The sequence below is a fragment of the Glycine soja genome, chromosome 4 (genome assembly GCF_004193775.1).
Source record: "Glycine soja cultivar W05 chromosome 4, ASM419377v2, whole genome shotgun sequence".
Lineage (NCBI taxonomy): Eukaryota > Viridiplantae > Streptophyta > Magnoliopsida > Fabales > Fabaceae > Glycine > Glycine soja.
Window position 1 is genome coordinate 52,019,866 of NC_041005.1, and position 11,445 is coordinate 52,031,310.

Here is an 11,445-nt window from a genome sequence, read left to right on the forward strand (position 1 = left end):
ATTCAATCCATCAATCCTAGTTGTCGCATAGACACATACATATATTCCCCTTTAAGGTGCGTCTAAACCGGCAAGAGTAAACCATTAGATCCTAATCGTGTCATGTTCTCACTAGGGAGCTGTCCAAACTTGGTTCTATAATCTTCAAGATAAACTCATGTTGTTCAGCCAATTTTATCCTCCAAGTTTGTAGGGAGAATGTTAAACATACTCGTATAGCAGAGTAAGCTAGTTACCAGTTTAGCTAGAGAAGCTACTAGCTTATATTGAAACCTTTTGTAGTTGTTCTTCAAAGTTAGTTAGCTGTAATAGCTTCTTTAGAGTTAGCTAGCTATTGCAATCATTTTCTAATTGTGCACCAGACTCTAGATGCAATAACTTATTGAGTATTTTACCAAATATAAATATAAAGTTTCACATAGATTACTTTGTAGTTTCTCATAATTTCTCACACTTTTATTTTATTGCTCACATTGATATTCTTTTACCTTTGTAAAAAAAAAAAACATGTGTCTTATTAACTAGAATTCAAAGTAAAATATAAAACTCTTAAATTGGTGGATATCCCTTTACCACCTATTAGAGTAAAAGACTAGAATTATTCATTTTCTGTTTTTTTAACAACTGATAGTTAACTTTGTTAGTTCATTAAACTACCATAAGTTAAGTTGATAGTTACTAATGTTAGTTGTAATAATTGTCTAACTCTAATATAAATACTAGAGATGTAAATTATTATAATTTATTTATTCATAAATGGTTTTAAACTTATTTCATTAAGCTTTTTAAAATAACTTATCTAAATATTTCACTGTTATTTGTAAATTGAAATCAATCCCGCTTTCATTTTCGCCACTCCCTCCAACAACAAGACCTAGTACAATATACCTGGATCTAAAAACAATCTCTCGTTCTCCCTCACCAGTCACCACGCAACACCCCGTCATTCCCTTCACTGCACCAACCGTGGTTCTCAGCAGCATCGCCACCCGCTCTTCCCCCTCAGCACGCCGTGAATCCACGAATCCGAACCTTGGTTGCCATCGTCGTTTGTCGTTGCAGGTTCACACGCAGGAGACGAGGCTCTCGTTGTGGGTTCCCGTGATAACTGTCACTGGTTAGCGTGAACATCCATGGTAAGAAATTTTTCCTCTTTCATTTTTCTTCAACTCACACTCACACTCTTCCTCATTCATAGGTTTCTCGTACGGGCGCTCTCCGTCCGCTTCTTCACTGGCGGCTCGGTGCCCCTCCGCATCTTCCGCTCTCATATCCTTTCTTGTTTCCTTGAACTTATTCACTGCCTAGTCAGAAACTCATGTCTTCCGGCGAAGACAACATGGCGGCGATAGAGTGGAAGTGATAGCAACAGAGATCAGAACATACCTGAGGCCCAAGCTATGGATGAAGACAGACCCGAGACCCACGATGGAAGGCCCAAGAGAAGTACCAAGCGACCTGCGTATCTGGACAATTACGCATAACAGTTATTGGGGAAGAATTAAGGGAGTTATTTACAATTGTTTTTCCGTTTCAGAATTCTGTTAGAAAAGCTGCTAGGAACCCGTTATTGCAATCATGCTTTGTAAATTTTATTACACAGAATCACCCCACGAAATGTATTTACATAAGATTGCAATGAATTAAATGGTAAGAAGAATTCCAGCTCATCACCTTTAGTGTAGAACGGAGGTTCCCTTGCCCTCAAAATGAAGGACCATTGTCCTCTGCTTGTATCAGGAAGCCATCAGAGCTGAAACCCAATGTTTCGTTGTCTGGCGTTAAGGTCGTGACTGATTCGGTAGTGGTCTCTGATGATGGTGATATCCCTTAAATTTTGACTATATATATATATATATTTTTTTTTTTTCTTTTACTTTTGGTACTTCCTTAATATACTAATGTGAGGATGAAAATCTATAAGACTGTATAATTGTAAAGTTCTGTGACTTCTATCCCCTTCTATTTATGTTTTGTATGGTAGTGATACACTAGGGTGAATTGTTTAATGTGGTTGTTTTAATCATCTATTATTTTTGAATTGGGAGACGATTTGTTTGATTTTGTTTGTATTTGCTTCAATTCTGGTTTGCCTTCTTTCCTTCAGGAAGAAAAAATGTTAGGTGATGAAGAAATTTGTTGGTGGCTGGTGTGATTATAGATGCTTTAATTTTTAAATATGAGAGTGGAGCCATGTCTGATTGGCTCTGTCTGATTTCTTGGAACAAAATTCGTTGATAGTGATAGTGATGTCCTAGGAAGCATGGTTGAATTGGACAATTGAAGCTAGTTTGCTGAGACTGTAAAAATAATTTGCTTTTGAACAGTCACCTAATTAATCATGTTTTTGATAAGTCATTTGGTTTTGACATTGCTGTTGAAGAGGCACAAGGAGCCATAAACTTTGCTCATGTGGAAGCAGAAAGCACTGAGAATGGTATCGATATTGTCAAGCTTATGGGTCGTTACAGTGGTAAGTATCATTTACATTATGGTAGTTTACAATTTTAGTCAGTTGGTATAGAGTTCAGGATTTGAATAATCTGGGTAGGAAAAAGATTTACGTTTTGTTTGTATTATGGGTACTTCATAAATTTCAGTTTTTATTACTTAAGCTACACAAGAAAATTGGTCTATGTGAGGAAAGTAAACAACATAAATCCAAAACATTTTTTTTCTCTCTTTCCTTTTTCGACTTCCAGTCTAACAACAGAAAATGGGACATTAAATATCTTTTACTATGCAAGTTTTTTACTATAAAAAGTGCGACAATTTTGATGAATAAAAACTGACGGCGATTCGGTCAACAAGGAAATAAAAGGAGACTAGGAATATTCTTTATCCAATTTATGACAGATGCTTTTATCAGAAAAAAAAAATAGCTTTTGAGTTATACCCGTGTTTATTCGGTGTTGGGTATCATTCTCAAGAGGTGGGGGAAGGCCAATCTTCTTTGACCTTTTCCTTTCCTAGTTCAACTTGAATCAGTTAAGGAATTTTCTTAAAAGTTGGATATGAGATGAGGGGAGGTTCGGTGAGGATGACAGAAATTGGAATTTAATAGGTTGTAATTTAAATATAATGTGTAAGATATCTTAAGATATATTAAAATATTATCAATTTGGGTAGGGAAAGAAAAGAAGGTCGGGAATTTAATTTTAAAAGAGTTTTGAAGAAAATTGTTAAATGATTTGTGTAAAAGCTATTTGAGTTAATCAAGAGAAATTGAACTTGTTATTGGACAAAAATAAATTCAGTTTTTAGAAGTAAAAGTGGTAATTTGAAGTTAATTTATATAATAAAGCTTACTTTTGATTTTTTACACCCTTAGAATTCTGATGGGAGAATGTTGGGAGGGACAAAACAAACCAGCAAAAGCACCACTAAGGGCACAAACCCTTGGTGGATTCCCTTTAACAGAATCTGTTAGAAGGTGCTGAGCTGTCAGGAGGATACTGGTTCATAGGAAATATGTTGTTGGCGTGTTGCTTCCCATCGTGCAGCACTGCATTGTCGCCATTTTCCACTTTTCTGTTATTTTCTTTTTGCATTCTAGCACCTTCTGTTTTCGTAGCGGCACCCTTGGTTAGTGCCTCTACATTAGGGATGCTTAGTATGTAATAAAGGACAGGAGAAAAATAATACAAGTTTTCTTCCTTATCCTTCTCTCTTATGGAGGTTCCTAGCCCTCGAAGCTACACTGTTCTTTTCCATGCTTCTGTGCATGACAGAGAAAGTTGCCAATGTTAGATAAACGAAACCAAAATAATTGGGAACCTCTTAGCTTTTTAACAGTCTCCACTTACTTGCCAATTTTAAGAAAAATTGCATCGAATTTTCCAGAATAGTGTTTTTTTGCCTTTTTTTGTTGTTGTTTGGTGAGTCCAATTAAGTTAACGAGTTTTTTGTTGAGCTGAAAAAGAAATCTGATTACTAGTTTCCAGCTTTGGAAGAAGCTTGCTCAAGTGTGGGATCACAGTGATAGATCATGATCTTTTCATTTTGAAGAACATCCAACCCCTGATGTTGATATGGTTTCCAAAATAGAATGTATAAGGAGTTTTGTTTCAATTTTTTTTTTGGTATTTTATTATTATTTCCCCTTTCTGTTTGAGTTTTATGTCATTTAAAGTTTGGGAAAATGGTGGGTATAAAGCATATTTATGCTAAAGAGTGTTGTTTGTTTGTGTTTTTTTGTTTTGTATGGCTTCTTTATTTTGAACTCCAACTTGAGAAGTATTTGAAGCAAATGAATGTTTTTTAATTTTACAATTTTTTTCATAATTATTTTAGCCAAGTGTTGATTGTTTTTAATTTTTTTAAACTATAGTAATTTACTAATTTGTTTTTATTTTGGTTCTTGTGTTTGAAACTAAGTACCCAATTTTCAGAGATGAGAAAAAAGACCAAAAAACTTAACTTTGATAGAAAATAAATGCATTTGTTGTTATGATTCTATTCTTTTAACCCGAAGTGTTGAAATCTTTTATAATTTTCCCCCCATTGTATAACTAAGTTCCGTTAGGGATCTCTGCTGATAAAGTGAAACAACTTGTAATCTAAAGTCTGCATCTCTGCTGATGGGATTTCATTGTGCTTTTGTTACATGATGTAGAAGGTTTGAAGTCGTTGATGGTTTTGCTGATAGCTAAACTTTTTTTTTTAAATGAATTATGGTCTATTAATCCATTTGCTTGCTAATTGTTGTTCATTATATTTTGGGGTTATAGGTGTTGGTTTTGTGACATATGTTTGGTAGTGAAATTTAAATATTTGCATGGAAGCCAAAGAATGTATTAGATCCGGGAATACAATGATAGAGGCAGAATCCCCATCATTTTAGCAGGTGGCAATGAGGAGTAAAGCTCTAAACCTGGTTCATGTCCTTGATAGTGCTGCTGCTGCTACTACAACTGCACCTGTTGTTGTCTCACCTATGAGACTTTGGATTCATGTCCTTCATGTCCTTCTCTAACAATACAAATTTAAGTTGTACGAGGGAAGAGGCTCTGAATTTCGGTGCCTTGAGCGATTCTGATGGAGGGAAGCAGTTACTTGATAACATATTGTGCATTAATATAAGTGGATTGACTGGACCTATTCAATTTGGTTTAGATAGATCTCCTCTAAATCCATCATATGACATTCTTAATGTAATTGGTACAGGTTATAGGAGAATCGGCTACTGGTCTAGTTACTCTGACCTTTCTCTAATAACCCCTGAGAAACTTCATGCAGAGCCTGCCAATCGTTCAATTTGAAGCCAACATCTAAACTGTGTCATATGGCCAGGAAATACAACAGAAAAGCCTCGTGGATGGGTTTTCCCAAATAATGGGAGGTAACTGAGAATTGGAATTCCCAACAGAGTTAGCTATTAAGATATGATCTCCCAAATAAATGGCACCAATGCAATTCGAGGATATTGCATAGATATATTCCTAGCTGCCTTTAAATTGCTTCCCTATGCAGTTCAATACAAGTTCATTCTGTTTGGAGATGGACACAAGAACCCAAGCTACTGTGATCTTGTCAAAATGATTACTTCTGATGTAAGTAATACTCACTGCATAGAACAAACATAATGTAGTAATATCTTGTTTTTATATATCAATTTTTTGTGCTTGCATCTACAGGTTTTTGATGCTGCCATAGGTGACATTGCGATTGTCTCTGTCCGAACAAAGATTGTGGATTTTACTCGACCATACATAGAGTCGGGGCTAGTTGTGGTTGCTACAGTAAAAAAAATTGAAGTCAAATGCTTGGGCTTTCTTGCGACCATTTACTCCACATATGTGGGGTGTCACTGCATTTTTTTTCCTCTTTGTTGGAGCAGTGGTGTGGATTCTTGAACATAGAACAAACGATGAGTTTTGAGGGTCACCGAGGGAACATATAGATACAGTTCTTTGGTAAGTACTCTTGTTGTAGCTTGTGCACATAGCTAGTTAGTCATAACTCATCTTTATATGATGTTGCAGGTTTAGTTTGTCAACCATGTTCTTTGCGCACAGTAAGTCGTCCACCTATTTTGACAGTTCATGTCCTATTCTTGTTTGTGGCTAGAAACAAATAAGCTTCTTTATTATTCTTTCAAGAGAAAACACACTTAGTCCACTTGGTTGAGTTGTGTCCATCCATGTCCTGCATTTACATACTCACTTCCCTCACATGCATCTCACCCCCGAAAGTGACACATGTTGAATTGGGCCACATTTGTTGTTGATCCCCCTCTTCGTCGCTCCACCGACACCACTCTCACACTCGATGTGTTTAGCATGCAATTTCGTTAAGAATCCACCATTATCCAACTTAACCTCAAATCCTCATCAAGAATCTCTCACGCTTCCTCGCTCTGTGGATACTCCATCATCGTCGTCACTACCTCATTTTGATCAAGAACATCGATTCTAAATGACGAGCACCGAAAGCAGTTGGACTTTGTCTCCATATTTGTCTCTTCCTTCTCTCCCTCATTGTTGTCATCACCTACCTCTAATACCACCACCACCAACTAGATTCACTTCAAAAATCACGAACCAAATCCGCCCATAAAATATCATCTTTGTCTATATCTGAACCCAAAATGCTTAAATCCAACCTCTTCTCCTCGTTGTTCGTTTCTCCCTCACTCCCCCATGTAGCATTGTGCCTCTTTTGCCAGTCGTGTCACCATTTCAGTTCTTTAAGGGATTTTATTTCAGATCTCATTATGTTTTTAATTCATGTCAAATCTGGTTGTTTTATTTATTTTTTTTAAAAACTTTGATTCATTTTGTTGTTGTTGAGCTTGATATATGCTTTAATTTATTTTGATTCTTGCATTTTTAAATATTTTTTCTATAATATATGATGATTTTTAACCTTTGAAAATTACATTTTAAAATTTTAATTAAAAAAATGTCACAGGTTCTTACTCTAAACATAATTTCTGATGAAAAACTAGTAAATAATAATTTTATAAGAGTGAAAACAAACAAAAAATTATAAAAAATAAATCCAAACTTTAGTAATTTTTGAAGGATGAAAAAATATTTTAACATTTTATTTATAAAATAAAATTACCAAAAATGAATAAAGTCAATATTTCAATGAATTTAATATATATTTATATTTATAATTGACTATAAAAAATCTTTAAATATGTAAAGTAAGAAAAATATTTTTTAAAAAAGTATTTTTTGAATTATCTTAAAATTTGTAAACATATTCATAATGGTTGGTAACTATTTCAAATAATATAAATATTAATTACACTTAACTGATAAGACACTCTTTTTAACATTCTCTGTAACACACTCTTTTTAACATTCTCTGTACAATTATTAAAATTTATCAAAAATTATTAATTTTGATAAGACCTATCTTTACTAATATTTTTAGTATATATCAATGAATGTAATTTTGATAAAACTAACTTGGAAACATTTATTCGATTTGGTAATTCCCTCATTGACAATTGATAGGTTAAAGTAAATTTACATGATTATTTTATTTTGTTTTAATTCAGTGGTCTATTGAAAGTTTCCAAAATTTAAAATATTAAAAAATATAAATTACTAATAAAATAACAAAACTCAAACTTTAAAACTCAAACTTTAAAGTAAAAGAGTGAATGTTTTATAAACCAGTAACATGGGTGCCTGCTCGTATTCGGAAACCTGATTTCCCGGCTCAATTTATACAGCACACAAGTAGAGAGAGACACATAACATTTGGCATTGTGGAATCTGAAGTGAAAGGAAAAGAAAAAAAGATCTTTGCATCAAACCCTAATCCTAAAAATGTGTACCTCATCGGAGGTTTGCAAGTGGAGTTTCCCTACCAACCATATGGATCTCAGTTTGCGTTTATGGCTAGAGTGATTTCCACCCTTAATCTAGTTCAGAAAGAAGGCCATTGTCACGCGTTGCTTAAGTCTCCAAGCGGTACTGGTAAGTCCCTTTCGCTTCTTTGTTCCTCTCTCGCTTGGCAGCACCACTTAAATCTCAACATGACCATCTCAAGCCCGCGTCGGAGGCAACCACCGATCCTCTGGCTCTGGTGGCGGATTTGTTCCCGAGGAGGTTTCACTTTCTTCTTGTAACTATGTCTTCTAATTCACGATATTTCCTTTATTTTGGATTTTGTTGTCCTCAGCAATTGTCCTTCTTGTAGTTTCAGAAATTCCCGACCATACGTAAATTGAGATCAACAACAAGAAGCAGAAGAAAAAGGAAGCACCAACCATATATTATGCCTCGTAGGTGTTTTTACAATCAAGTTACAATTTGCTTCAGTTTTTTTTTGTTGCATAAGTAATTAATGGTTATAAAATTGAGAATTTTTGTTATTATGGTTTCAAGCAATTAGCATTGCTGAGTATTGTAGAGATTAGATTAGATTGTTTCCGATTTTCAAGGTCGCTTTCTATATATTAAAATATGGGCATCATCACTTAACTAGACCATTTTTTGTTCAATTGTATAAGGAGAACGCACTCACAAATTTCTCAAGTGGTTCGTGAATTGCGGAAAACTGCATACAGGGTGCCTATGGCTGTGTTGGTAGGTTGAATTTATATCTTTGATATCACTATTATTTTTTTTTATCCTCAAATTTGTTTTCTGCTCATTTTTGGATTCTCCCAAGTCGTAATTCACCTTTTGCTTTGTGTTTTTAACCAATATTAATGAGGCTAATGCAAAATATCATTTCGTTTGGTATGATTTTGGAGAATGTGATTATTCAGCACTTCTTCAAATTGAAGTGTGTATTGTCCCCACCTTGAGTTTTTATTTTCCGTTGCTGTTATTTTTCAAATTACTATTAAATAATAAGCTATATTTTATTTTTTTGTGAAGCATATTATATGTTAATTTTAAACCATTGCTGATGAGATACCAATGAACATCCAACTTATATGATAAGGATTTTAATTTTAACAAAGGTGTTAATGAAAACTGAAAAGTAAGAATGCCTTATTAGTACTCATTCTTTGATATGCAAAAAGATGTTTCTTTCAGTAAAGTAATATGGATTTGACTGAGTATTTTTCCCTCTCTTATTTTGCTAGGCATGGCGGAAACACTGCTGCACAACTAAAAATATAATTGGCAAAGAGAACATCTATGATGAATGGTTGCTTTTACCTTGACATTTTAAACTTTATGATAATCTTTCTTTTTTTCATTTGATAAAATGTTCTCATCTTACAATCTTCATACTAATAATTTTCATAAAATGTTCTCAGTAAACTATTATTGAAAGATCAGGCAACAGGGTGTCCATAATTCAAGTGAGTGTATGCTTATTTGCTCATGCTTCCTATCTATTTTTCATATCACTCTTCCTGAAGTAACTGAAATGACAAACTTACAATCTATGCAGAAATGCTCATAAAGTCAAAGGTCATCCTTCCCTTCAGAAAGGAGGATGCAATGTGGTGCATGACATAGAAGATCTTGTAAAAGTTGGACAATTGGTAAAAGGTTTGGCCTTTTGTTGTTATTCTTTGTTTTTATTTTTTTGTTTAAAAGTTTGTGCTAAGCTTTGTAAAGTACAAGTCTTATGCTATCTCCACTTTCAGGTTGCTGTTCGTGCTCGTTCTATGTCAAATGATGCTCAATTGGTATTTTGTCCATATAACTACATCAATAATCCAGTCATTTGGGCACCAATGGAAGTGGATATTAAAGTAGGCATAGTTATTTTCGACGAAGCTCAGTGAGCTGCTCTTCTCTTTCTATTTAGTTGCCAAGTCAATGAAACAGTACTAAAATTACAGTTAAACTGAACTTGCTTTATTTTATTTTTTTAGATAATATATGGATTCCGGATGTCTTTCACAAACCATCAGTTGCATGCTATCCAATGTAGAGCTCAATGAAAAATTTGTATAGTTTGGCAATAGTTTATTCGTGTTTTTTTTTTTATGAAATGATCCTCACATGCTTACAGGTTGCAGCAATATGGAGGACATTACTCGTGATGCTAGCAGTGTGGATAATGAAGAAGATGTTTTGGATAGTATGTTATGAACCTTACAACTTTTATTTTCACTGTCTCTAAGAATTATAGCTTTTATTTTCATTGTTACTAATAATGATGCTTAACTATATGGTCATACCTTTGAAAACTACATATGGAGCTCCAACAACTATGCTCTATTAATGCTGCAATTTACCAACCACTATATGAAATGGCACAGGTAATAGGATTATATATTGGGTTTGAAATGTTTTAATTATAAGTTTATCCTTATTGATTGTAAATCTGTAATGAGTGCTGCATTTATGCAGGGCCTTACTAGTCGGATGGAACAGAAGAAAAACAAGCTAGAAAAACGTGATTTTCAGCACTGTGTCAAGGAGTTAAGGATTTTGTCATTCTTTATGCCTTTTTCAACTATTAATTTGTGAATGCATTTTTCATTTTGTAATTTGGCTGTTTCAGTTCAACAATTTTATAGTATTTAAGATTAGGGTTTAGGGTTGAGGGTTGAGGGTTGAGGGTTCAGGGGTTCAGGGTTCAGTGTTCAGGGTTCAGGGTTCAGGGTTCAAGGTTCAGGATTCAGGGTTTAAGGTTTAGGGTTTACCGTTTCGCGCTTCCACTCTGGTGATTGCAGCTCTGCCTCTTTCCTCCCACAACACTTCCTTCTTGTCTCGTCCTTTACATGATTGTCTCCTAATACGTCCTAACTAAATTTGAAAATTAAGTAAATATTTTCCTTTTTAAACTCCAATTTTCATTTGTTTTTAAACATGTACTAACATGTAAGCACATGCATGGGAATCACTATCAGAAAAGTTATTTTCATTTTTTTCAATATTTAAATAATTATTTTATGTCAAAGGTATCAATTTAAAATTTTAAAATTAATACCTGGTTCTAGTTTTAATTTTTGGTGATCTTTTAATTTTCAACTTTAAAGTCCAAACTACAGAAAAACATTAATTACTTTCTTGAATGAATTGTTTGGTGGTAACTATAACTTTGATCGAAAGAAAATAAAGATGGCAAAGTTGGTTATAAGGTTAAATGTAATGTATAGTGTACTATATTTTGAAATTTTTATTTTGATATATTATGTTTTAAAAAATTATTTTGATATTTTATATTTTAAAAAGTTTTATTTAGTTTTTCTTTAATTTTTTTAATAAAAACATTAGTCCTTTATCAATGTTTAATTTTTTAAAATATATTATAATTCGAAAGAGAACAATAGAGAGAAAGAAAGTTTAAAAAGAATAATAGTTATGTGTATTATTTCTAATAGGAATAGACTATTTACATATATAAAAAATAATAGGGAAATTACAAAGAATAAACATAAATAAGGAAAGATTATAAATGATAATAACATATATAATAAATGATATGGATAATCACAATTAGATTATTCATAACACTCATTCATAGATATCCATTATTTAAGAATTTATCTCATTAAAACATTAATAG

The 11,445-nt window shown here is 33.4% G+C and overlaps 1 long non-coding RNA gene across 12 annotated transcripts; it reads left to right on the forward strand.

The window, feature by feature from the left end:
• The first annotated feature begins 819 nt into the window (after positions 1-819).
• Positions 820-10,723, forward strand: LOC114410502. 12 transcript variants are annotated; one of them, XR_003666311.1, is made up of 15 exons: positions 820-1,136; positions 1,199-2,473; positions 4,731-5,552; positions 5,637-5,915; positions 5,985-6,016; positions 7,691-8,069; positions 8,161-8,245; positions 8,474-8,549; positions 9,059-9,123; positions 9,236-9,280; positions 9,373-9,473; positions 9,572-9,708; positions 9,803-9,857; positions 9,943-10,011; positions 10,284-10,723. It is a non-coding gene; the product is annotated as an uncharacterized LOC114410502 (long non-coding RNA). The 12 variants fall into 12 exon arrangements; XR_003666316.1 differs by lacking the exon at positions 5,985-6,016 and having other exon boundaries at positions 7,691-7,937; positions 8,011-8,069; XR_003666313.1 differs by lacking the exon at positions 5,985-6,016 and having other exon boundaries at positions 821-1,136; positions 4,731-5,341; positions 5,473-5,552.
• The last annotated feature ends 722 nt before the right edge of the window (positions 10,724-11,445 follow it).